This window comes from Sturnus vulgaris, unplaced genomic scaffold (assembly GCF_052056855.1).
Source record: "Sturnus vulgaris isolate bStuVul1 unplaced genomic scaffold, bStuVul1.hap1 Scaffold_192, whole genome shotgun sequence".
Taxonomy (NCBI): domain Eukaryota; kingdom Metazoa; phylum Chordata; class Aves; order Passeriformes; family Sturnidae; genus Sturnus; species Sturnus vulgaris.
Window position 1 is genome coordinate 4,450,989 of NW_028276155.1, and position 14,270 is coordinate 4,465,258.

The 14,270-nt window shown below is 42.9% G+C and overlaps 1 long non-coding RNA gene across 1 annotated transcript; it reads left to right on the forward strand.

Annotated features, from left to right (window-relative positions):
- Positions 1-6,839: 6,839 nt before the first annotated feature.
- LOC148218263 (uncharacterized) lies at positions 6,840-9,008 on the forward strand. The gene is made up of 3 exons (XR_015800501.1): positions 6,840-7,465; positions 7,679-7,752; positions 8,909-9,008. It is a non-coding gene; the product is annotated as an uncharacterized LOC148218263 (long non-coding RNA).
- Positions 9,009-14,270: the final 5,262 nt, after the last annotated feature.

Consider the following 14,270-nt stretch of genomic DNA (forward strand, 5'->3'; position numbering starts at 1 on the left):
AGAGACCCCCAGGACAGAAGAAACCATGGGTAAAGGGGAGGGGAAATATGTTAATGATTTTGGGGAAATGATTATCATATGTGTGTTTAGTCCAGGACAATCAATGAATAAGTTTGAAATATACAGAATATAAACAGAAATTTCCTGTACTCAGCATGCACAGCATTGGAAGGAGCTGTACCCTGTGTATCCAGCCAAAAAAAGAATGCTGCTTTTTAATGCTACATTGGTGTAAAGGAGTTTTTTATTTTACTGAATTTTTGGTAACACTCCCACTGCCCAGGAAAGCTCTGTCTCCAGCTGTTCACAAACAGAGAAGGGTTGGTCGGAGATGTGGTGGTCAGAAGCTGTTTGGGGTACAGTGACCATGAAATTATTGAGTTTTTAAATATTCTGTGAAAGGAGGAGCATCAACAAAATTTCTACACTGCCCTTACAGAGAGCAGAATTCAGCCTATTCAGGATACAGATTTGGGGATAACTGACTTTTTTAAAGGAAACAAGAAAAGTTTTAAGGACTTTAAAAACAAAGCATTCCAAGAAGGATGGAGACACTTGAAGAAAGAAATCATGAATGAGCAGGAGGAGCCTGTCCCAGTGTGCCAGAAGTGAACTAGTGAGGAAAATGACTGGCCTGGCTGGGTATGGAGCTTTCTCCAGGCACTGAGGGAGAAAAGAGGGTGCATCACCTTTGGACAGAGGTGCAGGCAACTCAGGAAGTGTTTAAGGATGTTGTTAGGTCATGCAGAAAGAAAATGAGAGAAGTGAGAACTCAATTAGGACTTAACCTGGCCACTTCTGTGAAAAATAATAGAAAATATTTCTATAAATAAGTTATTAGCAAACCATGGGACAAGGAGAATCTCAGCTCTTTATTGGATGCTGTGGGGAATAGAGAAACTGAAGATGAGAAAAAGACTGAGCTGCTTAACCCATTCTTTGCCACAGTTTCCAAATATTAGACAGGATGTCCTGAGGACAAGTGTTCTCCTGAGCTGGGAGATGGGGACAGGGAGCAGAACAGACCCCCTGTAATCCAGGAGGAAGCAGCTGGGGACCTGCTGAGCCACTCAGATGCTCACAGGTGCCTCTGGCACCAGATGGGATCCATCCTAGGGGGATGAGGGAGCTGCTGGATGAGCTCCCCAAGCTGCTCTCCATCATTTCTCATCAGTGCTGGCTCAGCAGGGAGGTGCCAGAGGACTGGAGGTGCCAATGTGAGCCCATGCCCAAGAAGGGCTGGAAGGAGGATGTGGGGAAGTGCAGGCCTGTCAGCCTGACCTGGGTGCCTGGTGAGGTGATGGAACAGATCACCTTGAGTGCCATCACAGGGCACCTACAGGATGGCTGAGGGATCAGAGCCAGCCAGCGTGGATTTCAAAATCTGCATTGATGATCTGGATGAGGGCATTGAGTGCAGCATCAGCAAATGTGCAGATGGCACCAAGCTGGGTGTGAGTGTGGATGTGCTGGAGAGCAGGAGGGTTCTGGACAGGCACCTGTCCCAGATCAGGAATGGTGTGGCCAGCAGAACCCGGGCAGTGATTCTTCCCCTGTGCTTGGCACTGTTAAGGCTGTGCCACAAGTGATGTGTCCAGTTCTGGGCTCCCAGTTTAGGAAGGACATTGACACTTGTGATACCAAACCAACTTGGTGTCACCACAGTCCCATTAGGCCCTAGAATGTCGTCATTATCTCCGTGATTCCTTGAGGCCTCCCAGTGTCACAATGTCCTTTTTGTTCCATTGGAGCCCTTGGTATCACAAATTTCCTTGGAACTTTGGGCCTCATTGTGTCACAATGGTCGCCTTGGCTCCATAGGCACTTGCAGTGTCACAATGACCCCCTGGTTCCATGAGACCCTGTAGTGTCATAACGATCTCCTTGGCTATGCAGGGTCACAGTTGGACTCCTGGTGACATGAGACTCCGAAGTGTCACAATGGATCCTTGTTTCCATAAATTCTCACTGTGTCATGATATTCTCATCTGGCCCCACAGTGTCCCAAAGGTCTGCTTGGCTCTGCAGCTTTAAAATTCCCCTTCCACGCTCAGGTCAGATTTCTGAATTCCTCCTCTGTAACTTGTCCTCACTTCCACCTCCTGGTCGTTGTGTTGTGGCTCATGCCTGTCATTTATCCCTGAGGCAGCACAGCCCCCCTGGCCAGCACAGGCCCCACATCCCCTCATCAGACACGGCACAGCACAGGGAGTGTTTTGGGTGGGCAAATGTTCCCCACCAGAGTGTCCACTCCACACCTCAGTGTCCAGTCCCAGCACCCACATCCCGTGCCAGGGATCACAGAGAGCCCTGCTCTGGGCTCTGCCAAGGGCTGGGTGAGGAGGGAACCCGGGCAGGGCTGATGCTGCCCCTAGAGCAGTGCTGAAATCGGCAGGAGGAAGGAGATAAGCACAGAACAAATAGACCAAGAAACTGGGGTGAGTGCCCAGATCTGGAAGTGGCTGATGGAAGAGGCTGGAGGGATGCTCAAAGCCCTGGGGCACCTTCTCACACTGGCCATGCCACCAAGGCCACAGACCAAGCTCCTCAGTGCTGCACCTGCCTGTCTGAGATCCCTGCCAGGGGACTGGCACAGCAGCACACACCTGCTGGAACGTGTCCTGGCCCTGCAGAGTCACACAGCTCAGCCGACACGAGTGGGTTTTATCTCCTGGGCACTTCCCAGTCTAGCCCAGCTTCTGCCCAGCTCTGCCCACCTCCCCTGCCCTCACCCCAGCCCAGCCCATTCTGGGTGAGCCCCATGGCAGTGCCCGCTCTGGGGTGCTCCAGCACTGGGGGCACTCACCCCCCAGCCTTGGCCCCCTTGAAGGGCTCGGCAGCTGCTGAGGGGCAGAGAGGGAGCTCAGCCTCCACAGCAGCCCCAGGGCTGGAGCTCCCCATGGCAGGGGAAATGGAGCTCAGGGACAGTGCAGAACTGCTGGTCCTGGCTCCAGGAGATGCCCAGCACAGGCTGCCTCTGCCTGCTCAGTGCCAGCCCCTGTCTCTCCCCAGGCCAGCACAGCAGCCCTGGGCAGGGGACAGAGGGGCCTGGCCAGAGCTGGTGCCTGCAGCAGCAGCTTCCTCTGCATTCCTCCCTGCAGGCACAGAAACGCTCCCTTGCTCCTCTCCCTGCACATCCCTTTCCCCAGCTGAGCGTGTCCTGCCTGGCCGGGCTGGCTTGTCCTGCTGGCCCAGCCCCTGCTCCCCACAGGGCCCTGAGCTGGCCCTGCTGCTCGGGACACACCAGGTTCTGCTGCTCTCCATGGCCGGGGCTGCAGGGAAGCAGCAGCTCCAGGGGGAAGGTTGCAGAAAGGCTCTGGGCAGGGAGGCTGAAAGGGGCACCCCAGGGTCTGCAAGGTCTCTGTGTGGGAGCTGAGCCTGTGACCCCTTGAGCCCTCCCAAGTGCTGGGGCTGCACCTGCAGCTCCAGAGGAGATGTGACAGATGGGAGCAGAGATAAATGATTCCTGCTGGATTCTTTAGTGTGTTTGCTTCTACAGGTGACCTGGATCCATACGTAGAGGAGGTGGTAACACTGGTAACACTGATAACACTGGTAGAGTGGTAAGAATAATATTTTTTTTGTAGGGACACATATTGAGAAAGTAAGAAAATGACAGCCTGAAAAATATTCCAGGCTGCAGCTTCTCAGCTCTGTTCCCAGCCGATAAGCTGGTCCAGCTCAAGGCTAGGGAGAATTTCTCCCAGGGTGATCATTTGGTCAAAATAAAAAGGAATTGATAACAAGATAGAACACCTGTTGTGGTGTGTGACCAGGCCCCGGCAATGGGGTGTCTTCTCTCTGAACCAATCACCTTTTCTCTACTCTTGGAATTGCGAGTCATGCTATAAAACCAAGTGTGTTTCTGAATAAACTTGTCTCTTTCCTTGCTATCATGAAAGATGACCATGTAGCTGTGCATCTTATTTCCGCCGCACTTAAAGGGTTAAAACCCCTTTCCACGGCTACAGACTCCCTTTCTCCTCAGACCTCTCCCGCTTTCCCAGCGACTGCCAAGGTCCCTCTGTGCCCCCTTGGCCGGCGACCACGGCGAAGTCCCCAACCCGCCAGGCCCCTCGGGCAGCCCCGAGACCTCTTTGATGGTCACGGACAACGAGGAAGCGGCGGAGCCGCCGCCATCGCCCCCCGGATCCGCCGCCATCGCCCCCCGGGGCCGCCGCCATCGCCCCCCGGATCCGCCGCCATCGCCCCCGGGGCCGCCGCTCCCCCCGGCCGGGCCGGGCCGGGCCTGAGGCGGGCGCAGCTCCCGCCGCACAGCGCCTGCGCCACAGCAGCTCCGCTAGGCGGCGCCCCCCGCCCGGCGCTGAGGGGCCGCCGCCGCTTCCCGCCCTTGGCCGAGAGCTGCCGGCGATGGCGCCCGGCCGCCCTTCCAGCGGCGCCGTGGAGAAGGAAAAGCGGTTTAAATTGTTCGTTCCGCCCCGCCCGAGCGCTGGGCAGTGGTCTGTGGGCAGATCCCAGGTGAGCGCTCGGCCGCGGGCCCGCTGAGGGCAGCCCCCCCTACCCCGGGCCGCCCCTCGGGCTGTCTCCTGCCCTGGACTCATTTCTGTGCACATGCCTAGACTGGTGCCGGGGGAACATCTTCGGTTGTAATTTCGAAGACTTCTGCTGTTACTTTCTGTCACAGCTGTGAAAAACGAGGTTCAGTTTCCCGGTAGATTTGAAAAAGTTTAGTAAAAGACTGTAAGAGACAATAAAGCAAAAGGTTACAACGGCCGGGTATTTGGCATTCCGCCAAGAGCACACACTAACTCAGAAAACGCTTCCTTAAATGCATCAACCTGTTGTATATTTATAGACCTTTCATGTATTATTCAAAATCACCCCCTCTAACCTGTAAATCAACATATTTTTTTACCGTTTTTTTTTTTTTTTTTTTTTTTTTTTTTTTTGTGGCTCCTCCTTGTCAGTGCACTCCCTGATAACAGAGATCAGTAAATTCCTTCCCTGGACTTCTGTTGTTCATCAGCCCTGTCCTCATCCAGACAGGTTAATCCAAGAGTGTGAAGAATTTCCTGATTATCTTTTTACAATTCTCTGATTTAGTTGCATGAACAAAAGCTTTTTACATTACCATGTTATAGTCTAAAAAAATGTATATCACACTGCTATTTTTAAGTCTTGTTAATAGCAGAACTAAAAGAAACTATATTCATACAGCAGCATTTTCCAACATCATACATGCAGCATTCATTTTAATGTTTGCAAAAAGCCAATAATGTAATATATGCTTATAACACAGCTGAAGGGACTCCTCTTGTCAGCCTGTGCTGTGTGTTGTAACTGTAGCTCAGTGATGATAAATCCGTGTTTGGGGTGGCTCATTCAGCACCCAGAGCGAGCAGTGACCCCCTCAGATGCTCCCACTGCCGTTGATGTCTCGCTCTCACCAGATCAGGTGTGCAGTGAAAATGTTCCGTCCCCACTCTGAGTTATGGGAATTCAACAAGTTATTTTTTCATGTTGAAGCTCCTTATGAAATATGTTGGGATTCAAACAGGATATTCTGACAACAGATGAGTTATGCCGTTTACAGGATGAACTTCTATGACTTAAAAACCTTGTAAACTGGTATTTTCATGCTGAAACATAATCAGATATGGTTTAGAAGTGCCCTTGGAAGTAAAGCAAAAAAGAAATATCAGCTACTGGTCTTGAAAAAAGTAATTTGGCTTCTTGAGTCCTTTACCATGCACCAGTGCACGGACAGGCAGGAGCTGCTGAGTTCCCTGCATTGAAAGCTTCCCCTTTGGCCACAGTCAAAAATAATAATAAAGAAAACTGAAAAAAAACAAGTTTGATAAACCACTGTGAAAAAAGAAGCAAGCAAGTTCCAAAGCCTTCACCAAAACCTTGGGCTTTGAAATTGTATAGGCAGCTGATTTATTAATGAAAAATTCTATTTTCACATCATCTGTAGGATTTTTGGGGTTTTTTTTCAGGATTTTATAATCCTTTTTTACAAATCTACCCCAATGAACTAATTTTTTAATTTGTGCAGGGTTTTAACAAATGCTTGGATGATGATTTTAAATTGCCATTCGATGTGTCCAACCCTGGCAAAATCACTGATTCAGGTAAGACTAAAATATTGGCCATGCACGTTCTTTAAATTTTTTTATATTGTCGAGTTCTAATTTTTTTTTGAGTAGTCTTAGAGTTTAATATCTGATAACACTGTTAAATACAGTTTCACTGTTAGTATTTTTTAGGAATACATTGATCAAAATCTCTTCATGTTTCAGATATAATTTCCCAGCAAGTCAAGCTTTGCTCTGAAGTAGATGAAGAGGTCAGCTAAGTATCAACTCTGCATATCTAATTTCCTGGGATCTTTGAAATTTGTTCCCAAACAGTGCTTAAAGCATTATTGAGTAGATATTTCAGGGCTGAAGGAAGTAGTCAAAAGGGAATTGTTTTCTGTCTCCTGCTTAAAGCTGAATCACTTGGAGGAGATATTTGTGATTCAGTGAACATGCCTGGAGACAAATCCTTAACAATTAGGGTGATTGCAATGTTGGTTGTTGCTGTTGTTGTTTTTTCTTTATTTGAAGTGCCTGTGAAGTCTGTGAGTTTTAATTAGAGTAAGATTTAAAGATTTTCGTTGTATTTGTGTCTCCTGTGTGGTCTGTAATGCCTTTTGAAACCTACATAGTGGATGCACAAAGATTTAAACTTTGCTTCCTGATCATATATAAGTTTATATCACCATCTGTGGAAAAATATTACTCTTGTGATGTTTCTAAGAGATAAAATATTTTATCTACAACAGTATTAATTAGATAGTATTTGAGATTAAATTGTGGAACCTGTTTTAATAGAATACAGAAACAAGGAATGACTTGTTCTCAAAACTCTACAATGAGGCTGAGAAGATCAAGCAGTGGAAGCTGACTATGGAATCAGAACTAAACCAGAAAGAAAGAAAACTCCAAGAAAGTAGAGAGATTATTGAAGCACAGAATAAAACCATTCAAGAACTGCAGGCCAGTATTGTACAATATGCATTGAATAGATGAAGTTAAGTGCTTCCTGATTTAGTATGACAATATTATTGATCCAATTAAATATTAAAGAATGTTGCAGTTTGGTTTGTGCCTTGAGCAAATGATTGTTTTGAGCAGGTGTGTGCACCTGTCCTGTATGAGTGTGTGCATGAAGAATTTACCTGTAAGTGTCTCAGTTGCTGGTAAGTCATTGCTCATTAATTATTCTGCCTTTCATGCAGAAGATGACTCAGCATGCAATACCAGTTAAATAGACTTCTGTCTGCTGATACCCAAAATTACATTTTCATGTGGGATTTGAGAAGTCAAAGTGTATATCTAATGTATTTTTCAATAACAGTGTCTTTTTGCATTTATTCCCTATGAAATTAGTTAAAAAATGATAAACTCCATTTGAAACTGGAAGATGAAATATGGGAAAAAGAAGATCTCCAGAAAGAGTGAGTAATGTAACCAAATAGATGTTTTTCTGGTGAAAATAATCAGTTTTCATGTGGGCAGTTTCATATAGCAGTTAAATTGTGAAGGTCATTTACATTGTTACTCCTTAGGTACTTGGTATAAAATTTGTCCATTAAATATATATATATATTTATACTTAGTATAAAATACTGTGCACTCCTATGAAAACATGGTATTTTTCCCTCCTTTAGAGCCACTGCTTCGGTGCATCTGTGTACTCTGCTCAAGGAAACCTGCACTCTCTTCACAGAGAAGACCAGCAAATGTAAATACTTTTTTATTTTTGATTCATGAGAGTAAATGAGATGTATGAGAGTGCTTCTAGCTTGCTCTAAATTCACAGAAAGGTTCTCATGCTGTTCCAGATGTGCTCTCCAGCTGAGATTGGCTGGATGTGACTCTTAAAATGAGGAGTGAAATTTAAGTGGCTCACAAAACTAGAAGTGAAGCCACAGGTCTAACACACATCAGGTTTGTGATGCTAAATCCAGAGGATTTTTGGAGCCAGTCAAATCGTTTGCTGAAAGTTTCCAAGCCTGGGAGCCGTTTGGGTGCCTGAACACTGAGCCAGGTTTGAGGCAGTGCCAGACCCTGGTGAGCAGTGACAGCCACTGCAGAGCAGTGCAGCTCCCCTCGAGTCTGCTCAGCCCCCTGAGGGTTTTCAGTCCCATCCAGGGACTGTGAAGATACTGAGAGATATGAAGTGGCACTTCATGCCTGTTTTGAGGCAGTGGAATCTACTCTAAATTCCCATGTTCTTGATTGGTATTTCTGCTTTATATGCAATGTAGAATTGTTAATTGTTAATCATTAAAATTTTACTAATTTGATCCTGGATATTTAAGAAGTGTCTATTTCTTTTTAGCCTTAATTCTAGAAACACTTGTGTATAGATGTACTGTTCTTTTTTGATAGCTCTGTTTCTTACTATTCTTTTCTATAATTGTTTTCATAGGGAAAAATAGTATCAATTACAAAAGTAAAAGGAAAGAAGGAAAATATGGACATGGAGTGTTGTTTTAATTTTATAATGACAGTTCTGTGGTCATAGGTATCTGCTGATAGGAAGAAATTCAGTGCTAAACTCTGCATTGCAGTTTTGATACATGATTATTCAACATTAATACTATAAGAATTAATATGGTTACATGAATTGATCCAGAATTACATTTGTCAAAAATATATATTGGGAAGGAAATTTAAAAGCTGAGCTTGCTTAATATTTCAATGAAATACACATTTTCCCTAGATAGTATGGCTTTGGCACTGTATTTCATAATGCCTCATTTAATAAGAAATGAGCTGATAATTCCTTTTTAAATTCATTATGCTGATTAAGGAAAATGACTTGGACAGCTGGCATTCTTTTTCAAAAGAAAAAATTTCAAAAGAAAAAATTAAAAAAATTCTTGCTTTGATAGATGAACAGGAAAGAGAAGAAACAAGACAATTGTATGAGGAACTTCATGGCAACATGGAAGTAAGTGACATAAGCTGGCTAAAAGGAATGTGAGTGTGGACATGCTGAGCTGATTACATGTTTATGTTGGGATACTTTCTGTGTCCATATCATGTCATGTGTGATGCAGGAAGTCAGGTTTTCAGTCCCTCTTCAAGAATTATTTTTGTATTACATAAAGCACATTCAATGGAGAAAGTGCAGCAGCGTGTGGGATGTAGATCCATGTGATGTGTGTGATATGTGGGATGTAGATCCATGTGATGGGTGTGATATGTGGGATGCAGATCCATGTGATGGGTGTGATATGTGGGATGTGGATCCATGTGATGGGTGTGATATGTGGGATGTGGATCCACGGGATGTGTGTGATATGTGGGATGTGGATCCATGGGATGTGTGTGATATGTGGGATGTAGATCCATGTGATGTGTGTGATATGTGGGATGTGGATCCACGGGATGTGTGTGATATGTGGGATGTGGATCCATGTGATGGGTGTGATATGTGGGATGTAGATCCATGGGATGTGTGATATGTGGGATGTAGATCCATGGGATGGGTGTGATCTGTGCTTAGTGCTGGGTGACTGCCAGAACTTCTGTCTTCTTTTTGGACTCTGTTTCACTTACCTGGTGATTTCTCATAATGGTTGGGGTTGGCAGCAGCCCCTTGGGAACTTCCAGGGTTTCCAATATTGAGCTTCAAATATGAAATTTTGTTTTTAGAGAATGACAGTGGCATTTGAAGAGCTTTGTGTGCAAGCAGAGCAGGACAGATTGGAAATGAGTTTCAAATGTGAGAATTCTGTTTATTGTGTTCATGCTGCTGGCTCAACAATTTTGTATTTCATAGCATTTATTACACATAAAAAATGTGCAGTGTCAGGGCAGACAGATGTGAATGGTGAGCAGGTCACACTGAGACACTGGGACCCTCTTTTATTCCTGCTGTCTGTATTCACTGCCTGGCCCCTTCTGCTGTTGTTCCTCTGGGCCAAATTTGGAACTTTATTTTTCAAATAGTCACTCAAAGTTCAAGTTTTGTCTGTGAAGTACAGCCTAGACATTAATATTTATTTCCTGTAGTTGGTTTACTTAAATGGTAATGCACTAGTGTATAGCTACACAAACTTCAGGTAAATGCTCTCTCTATATGTACAGGCTGCTGTGTTCCTGTTTGTGTTCCTGTTTCATTTTCACATGCTCTTTTCTGTTAGTTTCTTATAACAAACATGGAGTAATGGACTAATTCTGTGGAAAGCTGGCAAAAAAAAAGATATTTTGCTTATAAAATCAAATGTTGCCTCAGCAGTTACTCTTGGGAAACAAAATGTACAGCTGTACAATTGCAAGAAATGTTAAACTGGAAGTTGTATTGAAATTGGAGTATATTTCAGCTAGAATATTAACTGTGGCTATTACTGTATCTCAAAAGTGAAAGAAGAAGCAGAAAAAGTGGACAAGTTTGAAAAAGAATGCAAACTGCAAGTGAGTCCGAAGGAGAAGCAGGTTTGCTCAGTTTTACCATTTAATATGTGGTAACAGCTTTATTTGTGACTAAAAGGGCAGTGTAAGAGCCAAGAAGTCTTTCTGGGTATTAGTAGGAAAGACAGAATAACAGCTGAAGCTGCATTTAAGTCAGATTCTGCTAAGTTCAGTGATGTTTCAGACCTTCAGTCTACTGAAATTCACAGTTTGATTTTGAACTGGAGGACTTTTTCATTTGGAGTAATGTGACTTGATCAATATTTGGCTAAGATCAACAACTTTATGTAACTTGAATGACAGCAACTTATCATACCTGGGGTACAAATGGAAATGAGTCTCTGTCCCTTTCCCACACTTCATGATGATATTTCTTTAATTTTGCTAGATTTCAGCTCTTACCATACAGAGAGATGAAAAAGATGGTGTAATAAAAGACATCCAGGCTCAGCTGCAGATATCACAAAATAAGATTGCTGACTTGCTAGAAGCAAAATGTAAGAGTTCTGTCTGCTGTGTTTAAATGTAATTGTTTTTAGAAGCATAGGAAACAGGGCTGTGATAGTTGTTCTGTTGCTGGTTGGCAGCAGAATTTTGGGGCTTATCTTTGAAACAGAAGCTGCTTATGTGGGATGAGAACTGGCAGGGTAATTTTTAGGGTGAGTCAAGCAGTGAGAAGTTTTGAAAATTGCAAGGGGAAAACACATTGCTTCAGTTTTACAAATTTACAGTCAGGCAGGTGCCACTGAGGACATTTACTTTTCAGACCTTGATTTTCAATATTTTTAAGCCATTTATATTCAAAGGTTTTATAGTATATGATGTCAGTACCATTGGCCTTTTTTAAATTCTATAAATGTATGTATTTTCGAATTTCTAACAGCATTTTTTTAGTAAATATCCTATTTTTAAAAATATAAACATACATCTTTTTTGCTTAGTACATGGAGAAGAAATGTTAAAGGAATCCCGGGTCAGTCAAGAACATTTGAGGGCAAAGCTGGGAGAGGCTGACATTTCATTGGAAAAGGCAGAGGTACACCTTGCTTACAGTTTTTCAGTTTAAATAAACTAGATGAGTATTTGCATAAATAATTATGGATACTTTAGATATGAAACAACTGTAGCTGTTTGTTGCAAAACATGGTTAGAAATTAGATCATGTTTTGAAGGCTACTCAGAAGAACTTAGAAGCTGAATTGCAAACTACAGTGAAAACATTAATTGAGGTCACCAGAGAAAAGGAAGCACAGGAGGAAGAATGTAAAAAAGTGAAGGCTTTGCTTGCAGCTGTGACAGAGGAGTTTGAGATTTCTACTGCCAATTTGAAAAGCTTGCTGCAAAAGGAGCAAAATAGGTAAATTAAAGAGTTTCCATTCAGAGGCATCTTACAGGTTGCAGTCTATGACAAAATCAAGAACAACTGGAAATGAAGCTGAAATTTGGAGGTTTTTTGATACAGTGGTCTAAATGCAGGGAATTTAATGTAATTTTTTTATATTTGTGCTGCTTGATACTGGTCTATAAAAAGTAAAATTTTTCCCCCTCCAACTTCCATAATTCTGTCTTCAAGAAATACAAATTTCTGTAAGTATATATTTGTTGACTTGAATGTCTGCTGTTCTGAAGTTGTAAAAGTGAAATTTGGTAGGTGTTGCAGCTGATATATTGTCTGCCTGTTGAAAGGTAAATGTTCTTCAAGTGCTTGTGGTAAGACACTGTCCTGTTGTCCTTCAAGTTTCAAATGCAGTGCTTTGTACTGTACATTTGGAGGTTTTAAATTATCATTTTCTTAGATCAAAGAAATATGAAGACGAATCAAAGCTGGTTACCTTGGAGCTCCAAAAGAAGTCTGCTGAACTGGGTAAGGCTTGTAGAAAGGCAGAAAATGAGCTAGGCAGTAAGAAAAATGTTTTCTGCTGCTTTCTGGAAATGGACTGTCTGTAGTACTTGGAGGAATGATGTTACCTGTACCTGTCAGGAATGCCTGCATTTATTTGGACTCACCTGACTCCCCTTTCTTTGGTGGTCATTGATCCTTGCACAGCCAAAGGGCAGTGCTGTGCAGAGCTCCAATGGCAAGGCCATCCATGCATGAATTCTCATGGAAGCAGTTTTGGTTTCCAGCTAAGACCAGTAGCACTGCAGGTGCCAGGAGTAGCAGACAGGATTTCTGTAGCTTGTAGCAGAGATAAAACTCTCCCATTAAGGCTCCTGCAGACCCTCCCCATGCTGGATGTGGCAGGGCTTATCTTTAAATCCTGCTTTGATATCGTGTGGTTTCTGGGGATGTGCTCCTCAGCCTCCAGAGTAAGAGTTCTGCCTTCAGCACTGTTTCCTGCTGTGCAGCACATGGGGCTGGATCTCATCTGACAGATGAGAAATAGAATTGGATGTCCCTGTATACATTGAGGGCATCTAAAGAGAAATGTTCCAAAGTGAACTGCTAATGCTTGTCTAGAGCAAGGCAGGATGAGACCTGTGAGAATTCCACACCAAACACGACCTTGGTGTGGAGTACTTGCAAAAAATACCAGTATTGTGAATGTGCACGTAGAAAACATGTGGAAGTTAGTAATAACTGGTTTCCTTTTTCAGCATATCCATGTGATCTGAACTTTCAGCAGTTCAGATTTTTTTTTTTTCTGGAACAATGCAGATGCATCAATACTTGGAGAATACTCTGGTCTTACAGTTCATGGTTTATTTGAAGCCATAATTGTGGAAAACATAATAGGCTCTGAATTTTATTTAAGATAAATAATTAGTTTCTGTTCAGATATAGATTTGCTCATGTCTTTCTTAATCATTTTTCAAAGTCTACATTTAGATTGAGTCATAAATGAGCTTTACAGTTTCTGAACTTAATCCAATAAGTTCTGAGAACTGGCTATTGCAAAAGGGTAAGTGTTTTATACTGCCTGCTAAGTATGAAAAATTATTTCTGTTCCATTAATTTTGCATTACATGTGCTGTAGAAGAGATGACTAAGTTAAAATGTGACAAAGAAGTGCAACTTGAAGAGCTGTCAGAAACTCTGGTAAATGTTCATTTTATTAATCTCATGGCATTTGCTTTTCATATGAAATTCCTCTTGCTTTGTAAGTGCCTTAAATGCCATAAATAAATACAGTCTAGTCTACCTTAACATTTCTACTAAACTTTCTCATCCAAAATTTCAGTGTTTTCTTTGAAGATCTTGTTTATTACCACTGTTTTTCTTGTCTCCTGTGTTTTGGGTTTTCTTGTCTCCTGTGTTTTTGGTTTTCCTTGTCTCCTGTGTTTTGGTTTTCCTTGTCAGGTTTTTGGTTATTTCCTTCTTCATTCATGCCCATTCAAATGCCTTTATATCCCTCTGGATAGAAAGTTTTCCCTTTTTTTTCTTACTTACAGGAAGGTAATTAGCTCTGGCCTCTGTGCACCCTGCTGTACTGTGGCACAGGCCCATTTTCTGTCACAGGACTCTAAGCTATATGAATTACACTATTAACAGAGGTTTATTTTCATGATGATTTTATATTTACAAGTCTAACAAGAAACCATATCAACTAAAGTTAAGGTAGTGTGAAATCAGGTGTGCATTTTACTACCTCTGCTTGTTACAATCTGTGCATTGAGTGTTCTGAACTGAGTTTCACTAATTTTCTGAAATGGGCAAATTGGAGTATTCTTGCTGAAGAAGGATCTTGAGGCTGCTGTAAAAAAATTGCAGAGAGAGAAAAATTTGGAGAGAGAAATCAGAGAGGTGTGAAATAGGGCAATAATAAAACATGTTTTTATAAATAGTCAAGTTACACATCCTAACTTGAACACAAGTTCATGGAAGTAGCACACAGA